This window comes from Hyaena hyaena, unplaced genomic scaffold (genome assembly GCF_003009895.1).
Source record: "Hyaena hyaena isolate Hyena2069 unplaced genomic scaffold, ASM300989v1 scaffold_3, whole genome shotgun sequence".
Lineage (NCBI taxonomy): Eukaryota > Metazoa > Chordata > Mammalia > Carnivora > Hyaenidae > Hyaena > Hyaena hyaena.
Window position 1 is genome coordinate 4,644,303 of NW_024080635.1, and position 16,761 is coordinate 4,661,063.

The 16,761-nt window shown below is 43.2% G+C and overlaps 1 protein-coding gene across 21 annotated transcripts in view; it reads right to left on the reverse strand.

Annotated features, from left to right (window-relative positions):
- The window catches only part of EPB41 (erythrocyte membrane protein band 4.1), a 200,475-nt gene that overhangs the window by 168,386 nt on the left and 15,328 nt on the right, over window positions 1-16,761 (reverse strand). The window contains exon 1 of one of the 21 annotated variants that reach the window (XM_039231983.1): window positions 11,575-11,773. The exons of the other annotated variants lie outside the window; for them this stretch is intronic. The gene's annotated coding sequence lies outside the window, so the exon portion shown is untranslated. Of the gene's footprint in view, window positions 1-11,574; window positions 11,774-16,761 lie in introns of those variants that run through there. 21 annotated transcript variants of the gene reach the window in all.

The window sequence follows — 16,761 nt, forward strand, 5'->3', positions numbered from 1 at the left end:
GGGAAGGGGCAGAGAGAGAGGGAAACAGAGGATCTGAAGGGGGCTCTGTGCTGAAAGCAGAAGAAACTGACTGAGGGCTCAAACTCATGAACCATAAGATCATGGCCTGAGCCGAAGTTGGGCACTTAACCGAGAGAGCCACCCAGGTGCCCCAAGACAACAAACATTTATTACTTCAGTTTCTATGGATCAAGAATTCAAGGCCGGCTTAGCTGGGTGCCTTTGTCTCAGGGTCTCTCTCTCTCATGACACTGCAGTCAAGTGTCAACCGTGTTTGCATTCCTCTCAGGGCTCAACTCCCACCGGAAGAATCTGCTTGCAAGCTCACTCACAGAGCTGTCAGCAGTCCTCAGAAGATCTGCCTCCAGGGGCGCCTGGGTGGCTCAGTCAGTTAACCATCCTGTTAAGCATCCACTCTTGATTTTAGCTCAGGAGCCTGCTTGGATTCTCTCTCCTTTCTTTCTGCTCCTCCCTGGCTGGCTCTTTCTCTGTCTCTCTCTATCTCAAAATAAACAAACATTTTTTTATAAGTTCCCTTTAAAAAAAAAAAAAAAAAGGAACATCTGCTTCCAAGCTCACTGACATTGTTGCCGACAGATCTGGTTTCTCACCATGTGGGCTTCTCTGTAGGCTGCCTGTACAGTCTTAGGTCATGGCAGCTGGTGATCCGAATGACAGGAAGAGAGCCAGAAAGTGCCCAAGGTGAGAGGTCCCAAGACAAAAGCCAAAGCCTTTTGCAACCTAATCTTGGAAGTGACATCCCACCACTTGTGCTGTATTCTATTCATCAGAAGTTAAGTCACCAGGTCCAGGCTACATTCAAGGGCCTCAAGGGGAAGAGATTACACAAGGGCATGAATACCAGGAGGCAGGAATCACTGGACACCATCTTCAAGTCTGCCTATCACCGCAGGCTTAATAACGAGTTTCAAAACCAAACAAAACAGAAACACCTTGCCTTTTGGCCACCTGATACATTCTATAGTATATTTATTTATAGATGATGTTACAATGATTACAATCATTCCTACCAATGCTAGTCTTTTCAATTATATAAAACACCGAACAGAGTACATTAATTACTGAATATTGTTAAGCAGTATTCATTATGGTCATATTAGAGACAATACAACTAGCAAGAATAAGTCAACAAAAATAGCATCTGGGGGACGCCTGGGTGGCTCAGTCAGTTAAGCGTCCGACTTCAGCTCAGGTCATGATCTCACGGTTTGTGGGTTCGAGCCCCGCGTCGGGGTTAAGCGTCGGGGTTAAGCATCCGACTTCGGCTCAGGTCATGATCTCACAGTTCATGGGTTCGAGCCCTACATCAGGCTCTGTGCTGACAGCTAGCTCAGAGCCTGGAGCCTGCTTCAGATTCTGTATCTCCCTCTCTCTCTGACCCTTCCCTGCTCACTCTGCCTCTCTCTCTCTCTCTCTCTCTCTCTCTCTCTCTCTCAAAAAAAAAAAATAGCATCTGGAAAAAAAGAATTATTGGACGAATCCTGCTAGGAAGATGACACTGAGTTTGATATTGGTTGATATTACAGAAATATTGTTAATTTTCTCAGGTATAATAATGGTATTATAATTATGTGGAATAATGTCTTTATTCATAGGATATGTATCCCAAAGTGTTTTAGGAGTAAAATGTCATGATATCTGTGATTTGTTTTCCAAGAAAATATGACACATACACACATACAGAGGAAAGCAATCAGAAGCAGTCAGAATTACAACCCAGGTCTTAACTCTTAACTTATCCTGGGAATTCACGTTCTTACTACACCTCTATATGCCCAGTGTGTCCTCTGTGTTACGTATCTAGCTACTGTACTATGCAATATCTGTGTCTGAGGGGATGAGGATGAAATGAAAGACATGACACTGCCCCTCCGCCCCTCAGAAGCTGCCAATCTCATCAGGGAATAGCAGTTTTATATACAATATAAAACAACACATGAAAAATCTGGTATATAACAAATAAATGCCACGCGAGTTTAGAAAAGGATACCAATAAACCTTCAGAGAATAAAATATCTTTGAAACCTCTTTCTTCTAACAGGTTTCTTATTCTTGGCATCCTTCCCCTTAAGTACTTCTCCTTTATTTTATCTACTTGGCAACAACCGGCTGATTATTTCCTACATGTTAACAAAATTATCTGGAGACTATCTAAAAATAAAATACATGTTTTGCTTGTTTAGAACACAGGATATGATTTTTAAAATAAAGTGCTATTTACATTTTCACTGGAAAAAACACTAAATATACTATGTGGATTTTCTTGCCTTCAAAAGCAACTATGTTATTTCAAGAGTGGAGGATGCCAGAAAGCTTGAAGATTTAAAAATAACCTCACAAAGAGCTCATTTCCAACACCAGATGGAAAGAAATTACTCTAAAGACACACGTGTGGGAGGGCATATATACAACATCATATGACACCATGCAAAAGGTTTATATAATTACATAATACCATCAAGATAAGCAGGACTCACAGGTAGTAAGTTAGCAACACCATCAATTCTCTGAATAATTAAAAAAAGAGAAAAGGGCAAGAAATGGCAAGTGGGTGGTAGTGGTGGAGGGGGGTGGGGAAGTGCCTTCACTTTTAAGATCCCTTCTGTGAGTCCCTATTGCATACTGAAATAGTTGGCAGGTAACATTTGAGGGCTTAAATCCTTGGAGCTCTTGATAGTTCTGCCTGTGTCTGTATGGTCAAAATTAGAGGGAAACATGAAATTCAGCAACCTGTACCAAGTGTATCATTAAAGTGAAAAACTTCTCACTTGAATATATGTAGAAGTTCAAACTGGGGGGCGTGTGGGGGGCTAAGTCGGTTGGGCGTCCGACTTCGGCTCGGGTCATGATCTTATGGTTCGTGAGTTCAAGCCCCGCATTGGGTTCTGTGCTGACAGCCAGCTCAGAGCCTGGAGCCTGTTTCGGATTCTGTATCTCCCTCTCTCTCTGACCCTCCCCTGCTCACACTGTCTGTCTGTCTGTCTGTCTGTCTGTCTGTCTCTCTCTCAGAAATAAATAAAACATTAAAAAAAAATAAGTTCAAATTGGCAAATCAAAATACTTGATAAGGGCACCTGGGTGCCTCAGTCATTTAAGCATCTAACTCTTGATATTGGCTCAGGTCATGATCTCACGGTTGTCAGGAGACCCTGTTGAGTTTTAACACTGAGCTTGGGACCCTGCTTAGGATTCTCTCTCTCTCTCAAAATAAACAAAAACTTTTTTTTAAATACTTGACATATAAATTAAAATGGTAATTCCTGGGGCGACTGGGTGGCTCAGTTGGTTAAGTGTCCTTCTTCAACTTGGGTCATGATCTCACTCTTTCAGAGTTCAAGCCCTGCATGGGGCTCTGTGCTGACAGGTCAGAGCCTGGAACCTGTTTCAGATTCTCTGTCTCCCTCTCTGCCCACCCCCTTCTCAAGCTCTCTCTCTCTCTCTCTCTCTGTGTGTCTCTCTTTCAAAAATAAACACTTAAAAAAAATTTTAATGGGAGTTCTTTATAAGATAATGTACTCAAAGATTGCTGTTAAGCTCTCATTGTATTAAAATGATTCCAATAGAGTTTAACTTATTTAATTTATATAAGCATTAAGTAATAGCTGAATAGCAATCACAACTCAACTTTGACATAGTACTACATATTCATAAATTACCAAAAGTATGCATTTCTACTTCACTTGCGGATCACAGGCTTAATTTTAATCAATTCAAAATAACCATATGCTTTACTTTTTTTACGTTTATTTATTTATTTTAAGAGAGACAGAGAGAGCACGAGCAGGAGAGGGGCACAGAGAGAAAGAATCCCAAACAGGCTCCACACCAGCAGCGCAGTGACATGGGGCTCAAACCCACAAAACTGTGAGGTCATGACCTGAGCGGAAACCAAGAGTCCAAGGTTCAACCAAATGAACCACCCAGGCACCCCAAAATAACTCTATGCTTTAATGTTAAATCACTGAGAATTTTTCAAAACTTTTATAACTTTTTTATGACTTAATGCAGATATTATTAAAACAGAATATAAAAGTTTTCTGTATGAATATTAATGTAGAAAGTATCCAAACCTCTATGTTGTATCCAGTCTATAATTCAGACATATAGAGTGCCTAGCAAAGGTTGGTTTGGATAAGGACACTTTTTGTAGATGATGGAAGGTGCAAGAAGCAAGCAGTCTGCATTTATAAATCTAAATTAACTTCAAGAGTATATATTTTATTCTATTCTATTCTATTCTATTATTTCTAACTATTTCCAAAAAGGAACTGAGGTGTTCTTGTCCCTATTAATAGATAACATTATTAGATAATAGGATTATATGTAAACATTGAATATAGAATAGAATTAGATAATATTAATAGAGCATCTACTGCTTCTTCCAATCTTATCTATCAATATAAATAGTCATTGTTCCTATCTGCTCATCAGATAATCTTGCCTTTTCCTACCCACTCTGCCAAGATTACTTTAACCCTACCCAAGGCTCCAGTCCACATAGCTCAGAAACAATTTCAATTTCTGCAAACAGAGATTTCCCTGAGAGTTGAAAATGATAGCAGAGGGCCTAGATTAATTTGGTGGCAGTGACCCAAAGAATCCTCGGCCATGAAAGGGAGAGAGTAATAAACAATCACAGTTTAATCCACATGGTTTATTTTGGAGATAATTAAGAGATAACTGCAATAGGAGAACTGGTCTTAGTAAGTGCAATAACAAAATAATAAATAATAAAATAAGCAAGATGCCAGTATGGCTCTGGAATTTCCGTATACAGGGGACTTTTCAGGACAGCATATTTACTTAGGGCAACTTTGAAGGAAGCTGATAGAGATTAGGGGGTAGGGTATATTAAAGTCTCTCCAAGTCATTCCTTTAATTGTATTGGTCACACACAATATTGGGATTTTGCTTTTCTTTAAAGTCCAAAGAGCTAGCCAATTTATTTTCAAATACTTCCAGGTGAATACAAGCCCATTTAACTAAAAATAATTAACAAAAATAAGTACAGACTTCCATCATAGTCAGATTTTCTCATTAAACTTTCCTAAAACCAACATGTGAAGTAGTGTCAGTGAGCCAGTTAATTCTAAGTAAGATCAGCACTCAAAATAAAATATCAAAGTTCTCCTTTCTAACGCCTCCAGTTTCTAAATACTGTTCATTGCTATAGCTTCTTTAATCCTTCTCACTGTGTATTCATTATATAGCCGCAGAGTAAATCAAAATACTAATTTAACCCAGTGTGTACACCAGAGTATGTGTTACACTGCATTTTACTGAACATACCATGAATCCACTCATAAAAAGGACACAATGACATACCAACAAACTTAAATAAAAAGCAAAGATTAACACATATTCTTGGAATCTGGCTTTTCTCCAACGAAATACTATTATAAATATAAGGAATCAATTACCTCCTAATAATTCTAGATTCTCTACATAAATAAGGCCCATACCTGGTAAATTCAGAGGCCTCTTTTAAAATCTTTAAGTTTCTTCATCATTGGGGGTGTTACAGAAAACAGTAAAGTTGTCATTAGAAAAAAGTTCTTAAAATTATTATTGTTTAGCTCACAAAATAAGGTGATTCCATTCTCAAGCAATAGAGGAAAAAAATAAGTTCTTTAGAAGTAGGGATGAATCTGCATCTGAATTTGCCATGTGACCAATCATGAAAATGATAAGACTCCTGGAAAAATACACTGGCAGCACTTGGGCTGGCCAGCTTCTTAGATAACAAGGAAACAGACTGTGGTCTAACCATATGCTCCTCTTGATATCAGAACCAAATTCAGCAACCCATGGCCACTGATACACTAAAGTTATAAAATCAGATCACCAATATTAAATAGGATTTGGGCATTCAGAAAACAATATATCCAACCCCTATCACTCACATCACAAATTATGGACCATATGTCTATTTATTTTTTTTAATGTTTTTTTTTTATTTACTTCTAGGAGAGAGAGAGAGCGTGAGCAGGGGAGGGTCAGAGAGAGAGGGAGTCACAGACTGAAACAGGCTCCAGGCTCTGAGCTGGCAGTCAGCACAGAGCCCGAAGCAGGGCACGAACCCACAAACCACGAGATCATGACCTAAGCGAAAGTCGGACGCTTAACCAACTAAGCCACCCAGGCGCCCCGGACCATATGTCTATTTAGATATGTTTTATAGTTTATTTATTTTTGAGAAAGAAAAAAGACAGTGTGTGCATTAGCAGGGGAGGGGCAGAGAGAGAGGGGGAGACACAGAATCTGAAGCAGACTCCAGGCTCTGAGCTGAGCCCGACACGGGGCTCAGACCCATGAACCTTGAGATCATGTCCTGAGTCAAAGTGGGGTGCCTAACCAATTGAGCCACACAGGCGCCCCTAGACCATATGTTTTAAATTACAATCCATGGGTACACAGATCACATTATGGGACACAAATCAGCCCTCAACAAGTACAACAAGATCAAGATCATACCATGCATATTTTCAGAAAACAATGCTATGAAACTAGAAATCAACCACAAGAAAAAAATGTGGAAAGATAACAAATGCTTGGAGACTAAAGACCATCAGAATGAATGAGCTAATGAAGAAGTTAAAGAGGAAATTAAAAAGTACATAGAAGCCAATGAAAATGGTAACACCACAGCCCAAAACCTCTGGGATACAGCCAAGGTGGTCATAAGAGGGAAGTATATAGCAATCCAGGCCTTCCCATAGAAGGAAGAAAGGTCTCAGATACACAACCTAACCTTACACCTTAAAGAGCTGGAAAAAGAACCGCAAATAAAACCCCAAACCAGCAGAAGATAGGAAATAATAGAGATTAGAGCAGAAATCAATGTTATCAAAACAATAGGACAGATCAATGAAACCAGAAGCTGGTTCTTTGAAAGAATTAACAAAATTGATAAACCACTAGCCAGTTTGATCAAAAAGAAAAAGGAAAGGACCCAAATAAATAAAACCAAGAATGAAAGAAGAGAGATCACAACCAACACAGCAGAAATAAAAACAATAATGAGAATATTATGAGCAATGGGGCGCCTGGGTGGCTTAGTCGGTTAAGCGTCCGACTTTCGCTTAGGTCGTGATCTCGCGGTTCATGGGTTAGAGCCCCGCGTCGGGCTCTGTGCTGTGAGCTCAGAGCCTGGAGCCTGTTTCAGAGTCTGTTACTCCCTCTCTCTCTGACCTTCCCCTGCTCATGCTGTCTCTCTCTCTCTCCTAGAAATAAATAAAACATTAAAAAAAAAAAAAAAGAATATTATGAGCAATTAGGCAATTATATGCCAATAAAATGGGCAATCTGGAATAGCCAAATTCCTAGAAACATATAATCTACCAAAACTGAAACAGGAAGAAATAGAAAATTTGAACAGACCCATAACCAGTAAAAAAATCTAATTAGTAATCAAAAATCTTCCAAAAACAAGAGTCCAGGGCCAGATGGCTTTCCAGGGGAATTCTACCAAATATTTAAGGAAGAGTTGACACCTATTCTCTTGAAGCTGTTCCAAAAAATAGAAATGGAAGGAAAACTTCCAAATTCTCTGTATGAAGCCAACATTACCTTGTTCCCAAAACCAAACAAAGACCCCACTAAAAAGGAGAACTACAGACCAATTTCCCTGATGAACATGGATGCAAAAATCCTCAACAAGATATTAGCCAACTGGATCCAATAATACATTAAAAAAATTATTCACCACGACCTATACCTAGGATGCAGGGATGGTTCAATATCCACAAAACAATCAATGTGACTCATCACATCAATAAAATAAAGGACAAGAACCCCATGATCCTGTCAATAGATGCAGAGAAAGCATTTGGAAAATACAGCATACTTTCTTGATATGATCTATGGGTACACATATCAAAGCACCTGCTGAGAATTCAAGAATTCTGTGACTTTCATTTTTAATGTTTTTATCTTATTTTTGAGACAGAGTACAAACAGGGCAAGGGCAGAGAGAGAGAGAGAAACACAGAATTCCAAGCAGGCTCCAGGCTCTGAGCTGTCAGCACAGAGCCCCACATAGGGCTCAAACTCACGGACTGTGAGATCATGACCTGAGCTGAAGTTGGACACTTAACCAACTGAGCCACTCAGGTGCCCCAAGGATCCTGTGACTTTTAGGCAACACTTCTGACAGACTTAACTCTGAAGCTTTCTTTCTTTCTTTTTTTTTTTTTAATGTTTTATTTATTTCTGAGAGACAGAGAGACAGCGTGAGCAGGGGAGGGTCGGAGAGGAGAGGGAGGTACAGAATCTGAAACAGGCTTCAGGCTCTGAGCTAGCTGTCAGCACAGAGCCCAAAGCGGGGCTCGAACCCACGAACCACGAGATCATGACCTGAGCTGAAGTCAGAGACTTAACTGACTGAGCCACCCAGGCGCCCCAACTCTGAAGCTTTCTTAACAAAAGTAGGAAGGAAACCAAATAATGCTGTAAGCACACCATCTCCCATAATATGAATTTGTTTAAAATTAAGACCATAAAAACTGAAGAATGGGTTGGAAGTCTAGCTCTGTCATTTCCAAAAATGTTAAACTCAAGTTGCACACAAGAAAACATCACACTGGTGAACTTTAAATGTAGGGCAAAAACCTGACAAAAGAGAAGAACAGGAAAAAATATATAGGTCATACCTCAACAAACACCACAACCACTTTTTTCAGATGAGACAGGAATCATTTAAAATCATTTGCTAATTTAGATATTAACTTACAGGTGTTTCATGAAAAACAAAAAAAGGGAAAAGATGAAAGCACTTTTAAATACGCACAGAGGAAAATTTGTGTATTATTTTGCTAATATTATATAAATTATTATATTGTTATTTTATATTTTGAGGATAAGCCTACTTTAAAACATAGGTTTGTTCAACATATCTTCTACTTGAACACAACAAATATAAGTGTTTAACAAACATTAAGGAAATGCTGACCTAGACCACCAAGAAAAAGAAGAGAGGCATAAAGAAGGCAGAGACCTACCTAAAAGATGGGTCTATTAGCTTAGATTAGCTTAGTCTATTTATATTAGCTTAGTCTATTTGCTGACAGCCAGAATTTCCAAGCATTAAACTTAAACTTATCAACTGGTGGAGTTCTTAGCTCTGAGTAGAATGGAAGCCTAAGTAGTTTTCCTAATCCATCATCGGCCATCATCTACTTACTAAGAAGGGCTACACATATCAATGGGACACTTAGGACCTAAATCCTTTTAACAAACACCAGTTAAAGAAAATTCAACTAGCTGGCCATACAAATGAATCTCTTAAGCAAATTCAAAACAAAACAAAAACTGCATCAAGTTCCTTCCATATATGGAACTTTTCCCCCATACTTCAAATTACTAATATATGGAGCATTTTTTAAGGTAAAAGACTTGAAAACAGTTCGGAAGAATATATATGACAAGCATAGATGGAACCTCATGGCCAAAGGGAAAGCATGAGTTCTTCTTGGTTGAAAAATACAAGCAATAAGGAGAATAAAGGTGGAAAGGTAGATTGGGGACTTATCTATAAGACATTTGGCATAAAGCACTGGTATAAATGTTGGGAGAATTTTGGCCAGGCCTAAAAATTAAAAACATTATTTCCAAGCCTGAATTCAATTATCTCTCTCTAGAAGAGAGAGAAATCAGACGGTTAGCACACTGGGGCGCCAGGGTGGCTCAGTCGCTTAAGCTTCCCACTTTGGCTCAGGTCATGATCTCATGGTTCGAGTGCCCCATCGGACTCTGTGCTGACAGCTAGTTCAGAGCCTGGAGCCTGTCTTTGGATTCTGTGTCTCCCTCTCTCTCTGACCCTCCCCTGCTCACGCTGGCTGTCTCTCTCTCTCTCTCTCTCTCTCAAAAATTAAAAAAATAAATAAATAAATAAAACATTACAAAAAATAAAAAATAAAATAAAACCTTACAGAAGGTTAGCACATGGAGTTTGAGTCTGCCAGTGAGTTCACCATTAATAGTGCCAAAAATATACCCAACTTTGGTTTCCCCAGAGATTTGAACAACTTCTGTTCTTTACCTTAATTGTAACTTTCTTGTAGAAAGCACTCTGAATTTGTACCTTGATTGCAAGGCAATCTTATTTTCAGTTATACCCATTTTCTTATCTGTCCTTTATTGAGTGCTGACTGCCACATATTCTGCTATGTACTCCACGTGGATTATAACACCCCAAGAAACTGTTTTGCAAAGCCAAAAATTGTACAGCTGGCAAAGAACTTACGATGTTTCCAATCTACAGAAAAGGGAAATGAAGAGTACATCAAGTTTCCATGAAAAGTAAGGGGGACTATGATAATCTGCTTGATTAAAAGCATAAGCAAACTAAAATTTTTGCCAGGGTTGAGAATACAGAAAACAGTAGTGAGTAACAGCATATATAGTATATCCTCAAGAGAGCACAAATCCCTCTATAATAATATCCAAGACACAAGACATAACCATTTCTTGCAATTTTCCCTAAAAACAGCCTGAACAAAATAGCAGCTGTGAAATCACCCAGACTACTAAAAAAAGGCTCAGCATCTCTTAAAACACACACACACACACACACACACACACACACACACACACCCCAAAACAAACCCCTATCTCCTAATCAGCAGTACATGCCAAAAAACAAGTCCCCACAGACTAGACATTTCTGCTAGGGCTCAGTTAGAGAACAACAGGATGACAGAGGCTATCATGTGGCCAGAAACCAATCCGTCAGCAATCTGCTGCACGTGAGATCACTTTCTCTCGGGAGAACGCGGGTTCCTGGGGAGCCGGGACCCGGTCGGGCAGGCCCCCACCCGGAACAATCGCCGGGTGGTGCAGCTCGGAGGGCGAGCCTGCATCCAGCCTCCCCACAGGTAGAAGGAGCCCAGCAAGCAGGAGGAAATAGTTCCAAGCCGACAGATGCAAGAACTGAAAAAGGAGGTCACGATGCTGAGAGAATAGATTTAACCCTTTGGTTACCTGGGAACCGCGAAGGCTACAGGGAGCGAGCGCGGCAGAGCCCCCACCCACTCACCCCCGGCCCCCGGGGTCGGGGGACCCCTTGAACGAAGCGGGCGTCTCCGGCGGGAAGGTCTCCCGGCCCTTGCAGGGCTCCCCTCCAGCCCTCAGATCGTGCCAGACTTCTCCAGACGGCCCAGCCACCCCGTCACGAAGAAACTGCTCTGCGGCTGCACCCAACACCTTCACCGCCCGGAACCCGCAATCCTCCTCCATTTGGTTTCCTTCCAAGGCTCCTGCTCGCGGACAGTGATTGGCAGACCTCGTCAAAAACGGACCCCAAAGCCCAACTTTGCAGCCCTCCCTCCGCGCAGCCCCCGCCTCTTCCTCCTCGGGCCGGCCGCGTCTGGGCTCCAGCCCCTCCGCCTCCGGCGCGCGGAGGCCCCGCAGCCCGCGCCCCCGGCCCGGGGCCTGCGGGGGGCTGCAGACAAAGAGGCTGCGGCGGCGCCGCGGCCGCCTGGACCGTCCCCTCGGGGACAGTTCCGCGCCCCCCAACCCCGCTCTCGCGCCGCCGCCGCCGCCGCCGCGCCTCACCGGTGGCCCCGGGGCCCGGGCTCCCGAGCCCGCCGCTGCAGCCGCCGGACGAACAATGGCAGGAGAAGGCGCCGGCGCCGAGACTCCGGCCCTCTGCGGCTCGCGGGCCCGCCGGCTGCTGGCGGACTGACTGACTAACCCACCGGCGGAGGGAGGGAGCGAGCGAGCGAGCGAGTGAACGAGCAGGCGGCCCCGGCGCGCGCCCTCCCGCCTTCCCTCTGCGAGGCGAGGCCGCCCGGCCCGCAGCCAGCCAGCCCGCGCGCGCCCCTCCCCCCCCGTTCGCCACAACATTGTAGTAAATTTCTATTGGTCGGCTACTGAGGGAGGGAGGGGGCCGGGCCCGCGGCCCGTGAGCCCATTGGCTGAGGCCAAGTTCTGGGCTCCTCTAGTTTCCCCCCCCTCCTCAAGGCCGGTAAGGGCAGTGGAGGGGGGAAGATAAAGAGGGGGGGAAATGCAAGGAGCTGGCCGCGTGTGCGCAAGCGCAAATCGAACTCGCCCTGGAGTCCCGGTGTTCCGGGCTCCTGCAGCACCCACGTGGGGAATGGGGTAGCTAGTGCCCGGCACCGTGGTGAGGCCCTTTCCGCGCGGAGGAAGCCCAGGTAAGAGGCCGGGATTCGAAAGCCTCAAGGAAAGCCGAGGCTGCTGTCAGGCGGCAGCAGCTGACTGCCTACTAATGCACCTCATGACCTTGGGTAAGCCACTCAGCTTTTGGGGGGTTCAGTTTACCCATCTATTAATTCGATGATCTCTAGGCGCCATTCCAACCCTGACATTCGTGGAAGCCTCACCTCTCCTGACAGCTGTGTAAGGCCTGAAACGGAAGCCGAATGTTGTGGCTATGCCGAGATTTCACCTGTCTTTTGCACTTAAGGGTCTCCTAATTCCACCCTGGCACCCTCAAAATCATAACAACCTAGCTTCCGAGGTGTGGGCTCCAGCTGAACTTAGGGTTGCTCTGACAACTGCCTGATGTGCCTTTAATTCCCTTTAGAAGTTTCGGAGGCCCCTTGACCCTTCACACTCGCTGCCAGGCTGCTCTCTCAACAGGCTGGGACCCCACAGAGCAGCACGAAGGTTCATGTTTTAAGCACGGTCCCTATGAGGTAAATTAGGTTCTGGTATTCCCCTTTTAGAGATGAAGAAACTGAAGCAGAGAGGCTTAGACCTGCCAGGATAAGGAGCCAGGCAATCTGACATCAGAAACTGCCTATTGCCAGCTTCACCGTCTCGGGTATCTGATCATAGGCCCCTCCCATCTCAGCTCAGCCTCTAGAAACAGACACCTGGGTTCAATTCTCTGCCTCCAGCCCTCCCTCATTGTTTGGACTTCTATGTGACAGTTTCTAACCCCATAAAAGGAGATAATCATAGTTCCTGCCTCATAAGAGTTATTATAAGAAGTAAATCAGTTAAAATATGTAATGGGCTTAGAATAATGCCTCACTCATTGTAACACCTACATAAGCGTTAATTATTACTGCTATTCGGAGACTAAAATATGGACTGAGACGTGTGGAGCAGGCTGACATAATACTATGTTTGTTAAGCTCTCAATTGTCAACACTGAGCTGAGCACATTACATGAATTATCTGTCTGAAACATCCTAAGTGAACCACTGGAGAACTACCTGACTACCCGATCTGAAACAGCCTCCACCCACACACCCTTGCCCTGATTTATTTTTTTTTTAAGGTTTTGTTTTTAAGTAATCTTTACACCCAACATGGGGCTCAAACTCACAACCCCAAGACCATGAGTCACATGCTCTGCCAACTGAGCCAGCCAGGTGCCCTCCCCCCACTTTTTTGGAAGATTTTATTTTCACCTTGCCCTGCTTTAATCTGCTTCACAGCCTTTACTTCCTCCTGGCTTTCTATATATTTACTTATTGCTCCTCTCAATAAATGGTTGCAGTTTTAGACCCACTAAACGGCAAGCTCCAAGATGGGGATTTTGTCCCTCTTATTCATCTCTCAGAATACTGCATACTCAAAACATATTTGACAAACAAGTGAACAAATTATGCCCCCCCTTATATATAAGGAAGCGGAAGCTTAGTGAGGTCATCTTACTAAGTAGCTTGACTTGGCCAAAGTCATTCTGTGTACTAGGGGTGAAGCACCAATTCTTTAATATTCTGGTCCCCTGCCTCAGGTTCTCAGGTTAAGCCATACACTTGATCCAGGGAGCTCTAGCCCTACTATGCCTGTGCCTCACATGCTTCCTTTATATCAGACCTGGAGCTCTGATATGTGAATATCAATCACCAGATTGGTGGCTAGCCACCACCACTGTTATCCAGCAAATTCAGATTCATCAAAACGAATATTCTCTATGCCATGAAGCGCTAGCCAATGACACATCATATTTAAATAGACTTGTTTGGGTGCAGGGAGTGTGTAGTATTTAGTAACTGAAAAAAAAGTAGGAGTTTTGGGCTAGGAAAAAACAGCTGCACTAAGGCAGGTATAAACCACTCTCCTATTCAGAGTGCTGTCCAACACCCCCAAAAAAACTGTTGGCATAGGCTTTAGAATATCAAAGACCAGGGGTGCCTGAGTGGCTCAGTGGGTTAATTTTAGCTCAGGTCACCATCTCACAGTTTGTGAATTCTAGCCCCACATCGCTGAGCCTGCTTAGGATTCTCTGTCTCCTTCTCTCTCTGCCCCTTCTCCTTCCCTTCCTGCCCTCCCCCCCATCTCAAAAATAAACATTTGGAGAAAAGGAAAAAAAGAATATCAAAGACCTGAATTCCAGTCTTCGTTTTTAATTCTCAGCCTGGATAGGAAAGGACTTTGTAAAGCACTATGCATGCATGACTGGTTTTGTTATTAATTAGGTTATACCCCATCACCTATTAGGCAAAGTGCTCAATCCCTGAGTATAGCAGGGGGCTACTATGTACTACCACATAGTAGATAGTGGGGGCTAAGTAATGTCCAATCTGAAGGCAGAGAAACTACCCATACCCATATATATGCCCATCTGCCCTCTCGGAAGACTCCTTCACAAACCAGACATCCAGGTCTAGTTCACCCTGCAGAGGCAACCGCTGGGTTCCAAGGGTAAAGGTCCCAAGTACCATCCCTGAGGCTAATTTTCTACCCAGAAACTCAGCTCCCTCCCTGCCTGCTCCATGCTCACATCTGGATGGCGGCTGTGCTGTGCTGTGCTCCAAGCCCCAGGTTGGGGTCTCTAGGGACCATCTCGATCCCGCCTGCCAGCTGAGCCCGCCACTGCCTCCTCCACCACCCCTCCTGTTCCTTCCTAGGGAATACAGGCCCTGCTAGCTGCCTGTCAGCCCCTGGAGCGGTCAAGGGCACTAAGGAAAAAAAAGAAAAAAGACAGCATGAAAGGGTCTTAATCCTCTCCGATTGCAAACTGAGCTCAAACACCAGCTGCACGGAAAAGGGCGAAATTAGATGGTGAAATTAGTTAGTGACCAGTGGGAAAGGCCAGGGAGGGTTAGATGGGGCCTCCGATGACCTGGAAGAGATGAGATTGGGAGAGAGAGTGGGGGAACAGTTAGAAGTCGAACCATTCCCAAATCTGGGACGTGGGCGGATTAGGGACACAGCTGGCCTTACGCCCCAGTGATAGGGCTCATGGAAAATATTTGTCTGTTGTGGGGAGTGGCAAGAGATGAAGAGGGCTTTGAAAAGCTGGGCCCACCAGGAAAGTGTTCTAAACAGTCACTATTGAATAAAAACCAATCCTCGTAATAAAAGTACATGAAGAATCGTCTTTCCATTCTGCCCGTGGTCATAAAATTGCAGTCATTTAGAACTTTTAAATACAAATGGTAAACAAGCTATGAAAAGGCAGGAAAATTACTATTCATTCGATGGTATGACTTTGTAGGCAATTATTTTTAGTAGTAGTATTTGAATTGGTTGTAGAAAATATAGTTAAATAAAGGGCGCCTGGCTAGCTCAGGCAGTGGAGTGTGATACTCTTGATCTTGGGGTTGTGAGTTCGAGTCCCATGCTGGGTGTAGAGATTTAGTAAAAATAAAATCTTCAAAAAAAAAAAAAGGAAAAAAATATAGTTCAATAAAAAGAAAAAATTAAATCATCATAAACCATCAATCAGAAATAACCAGCAACAGGATGACTGGGTGGCTCAGCTGGTTCAGCATCTGAATCTTGATTTCAGTTCAGTTCAGGATCCTCACAGTTCAAGGGTTTGAGCCCAGCCTCAGGCTCTGCACTGAAGCGAGGAGCCTGCTTGGGATTCTCTCCGCTCGCTCTCTCTCTCTCTCTCTCTGCCCCCACCTCCACTTCTGTGCACACACACTCTCTCTCGAAAATAAATAAATAAACATTTAAAAAAAGGGGGGGGGCACCTAGGTGGCTCAGTTGGTTAACATTCAACTTTGGCTCAGGTCATGATCTCACATCTGTGAGTTTGAGCCCTGCAGCGGGGTCTGTGCTGATAGCTCAGAGCCTGGAGACTGCTTTGGGTTCTGTGTCTCCCTCTCTCCCTGCCCCTCCCCCACGAGGGCATGCATGCACATGCGCTCTCTCTCTTTCTCTCTCTCTCAAAAATAAACATTTAAAAAAAATTTTTATTAAAAAAAAAATAACCAGGGGCACCTGGGTGGCTCAGTCAGTTAAGCATCTAACTTCAGCTCAGGTCATGAACTCATGGTTTGTGGGTTTGAGCCCCACATCAGGCTCTGTACTGACAGCTCAGAGTCTGGAGTCTGCTTCAGATTCTGTGTCCCCCTCTCTCTCTGACCCTCCCCTGTTCACGCTGTCTCTCTCTCTCTCAGAAATAAATTAAAAAACATTTAAAAAATAACCACCATCAATATTTTGGTGGGGGACTTCCCTTCTTAATACCTTTTGTCATACATATACTTTTTTATGTGTATTAAATTAAGTCATATGAAATTGCTGATTTTATAAGTTAAAAACGGTCAAATAGCAGCCACAGCATATAGTTCAACCTAATGTGGGGGTTTTTTTGTTTTGTTTTTAGATCATACTGTTTTGGAACTGAGTTTTTCCACCTAATAATATACTGTATTGTGACATTTGAATCACCATTTTTAACACTGCTCTCAAGTGGATATACCATCATTTAGTTGAATCTAAATGTTGGGCATTTAGGTTATTTCCCATATTTTTATCTTTTATATTCAACAAACATCCTCTTTTTTTTTATCTTTTTTTTTTTTGAGA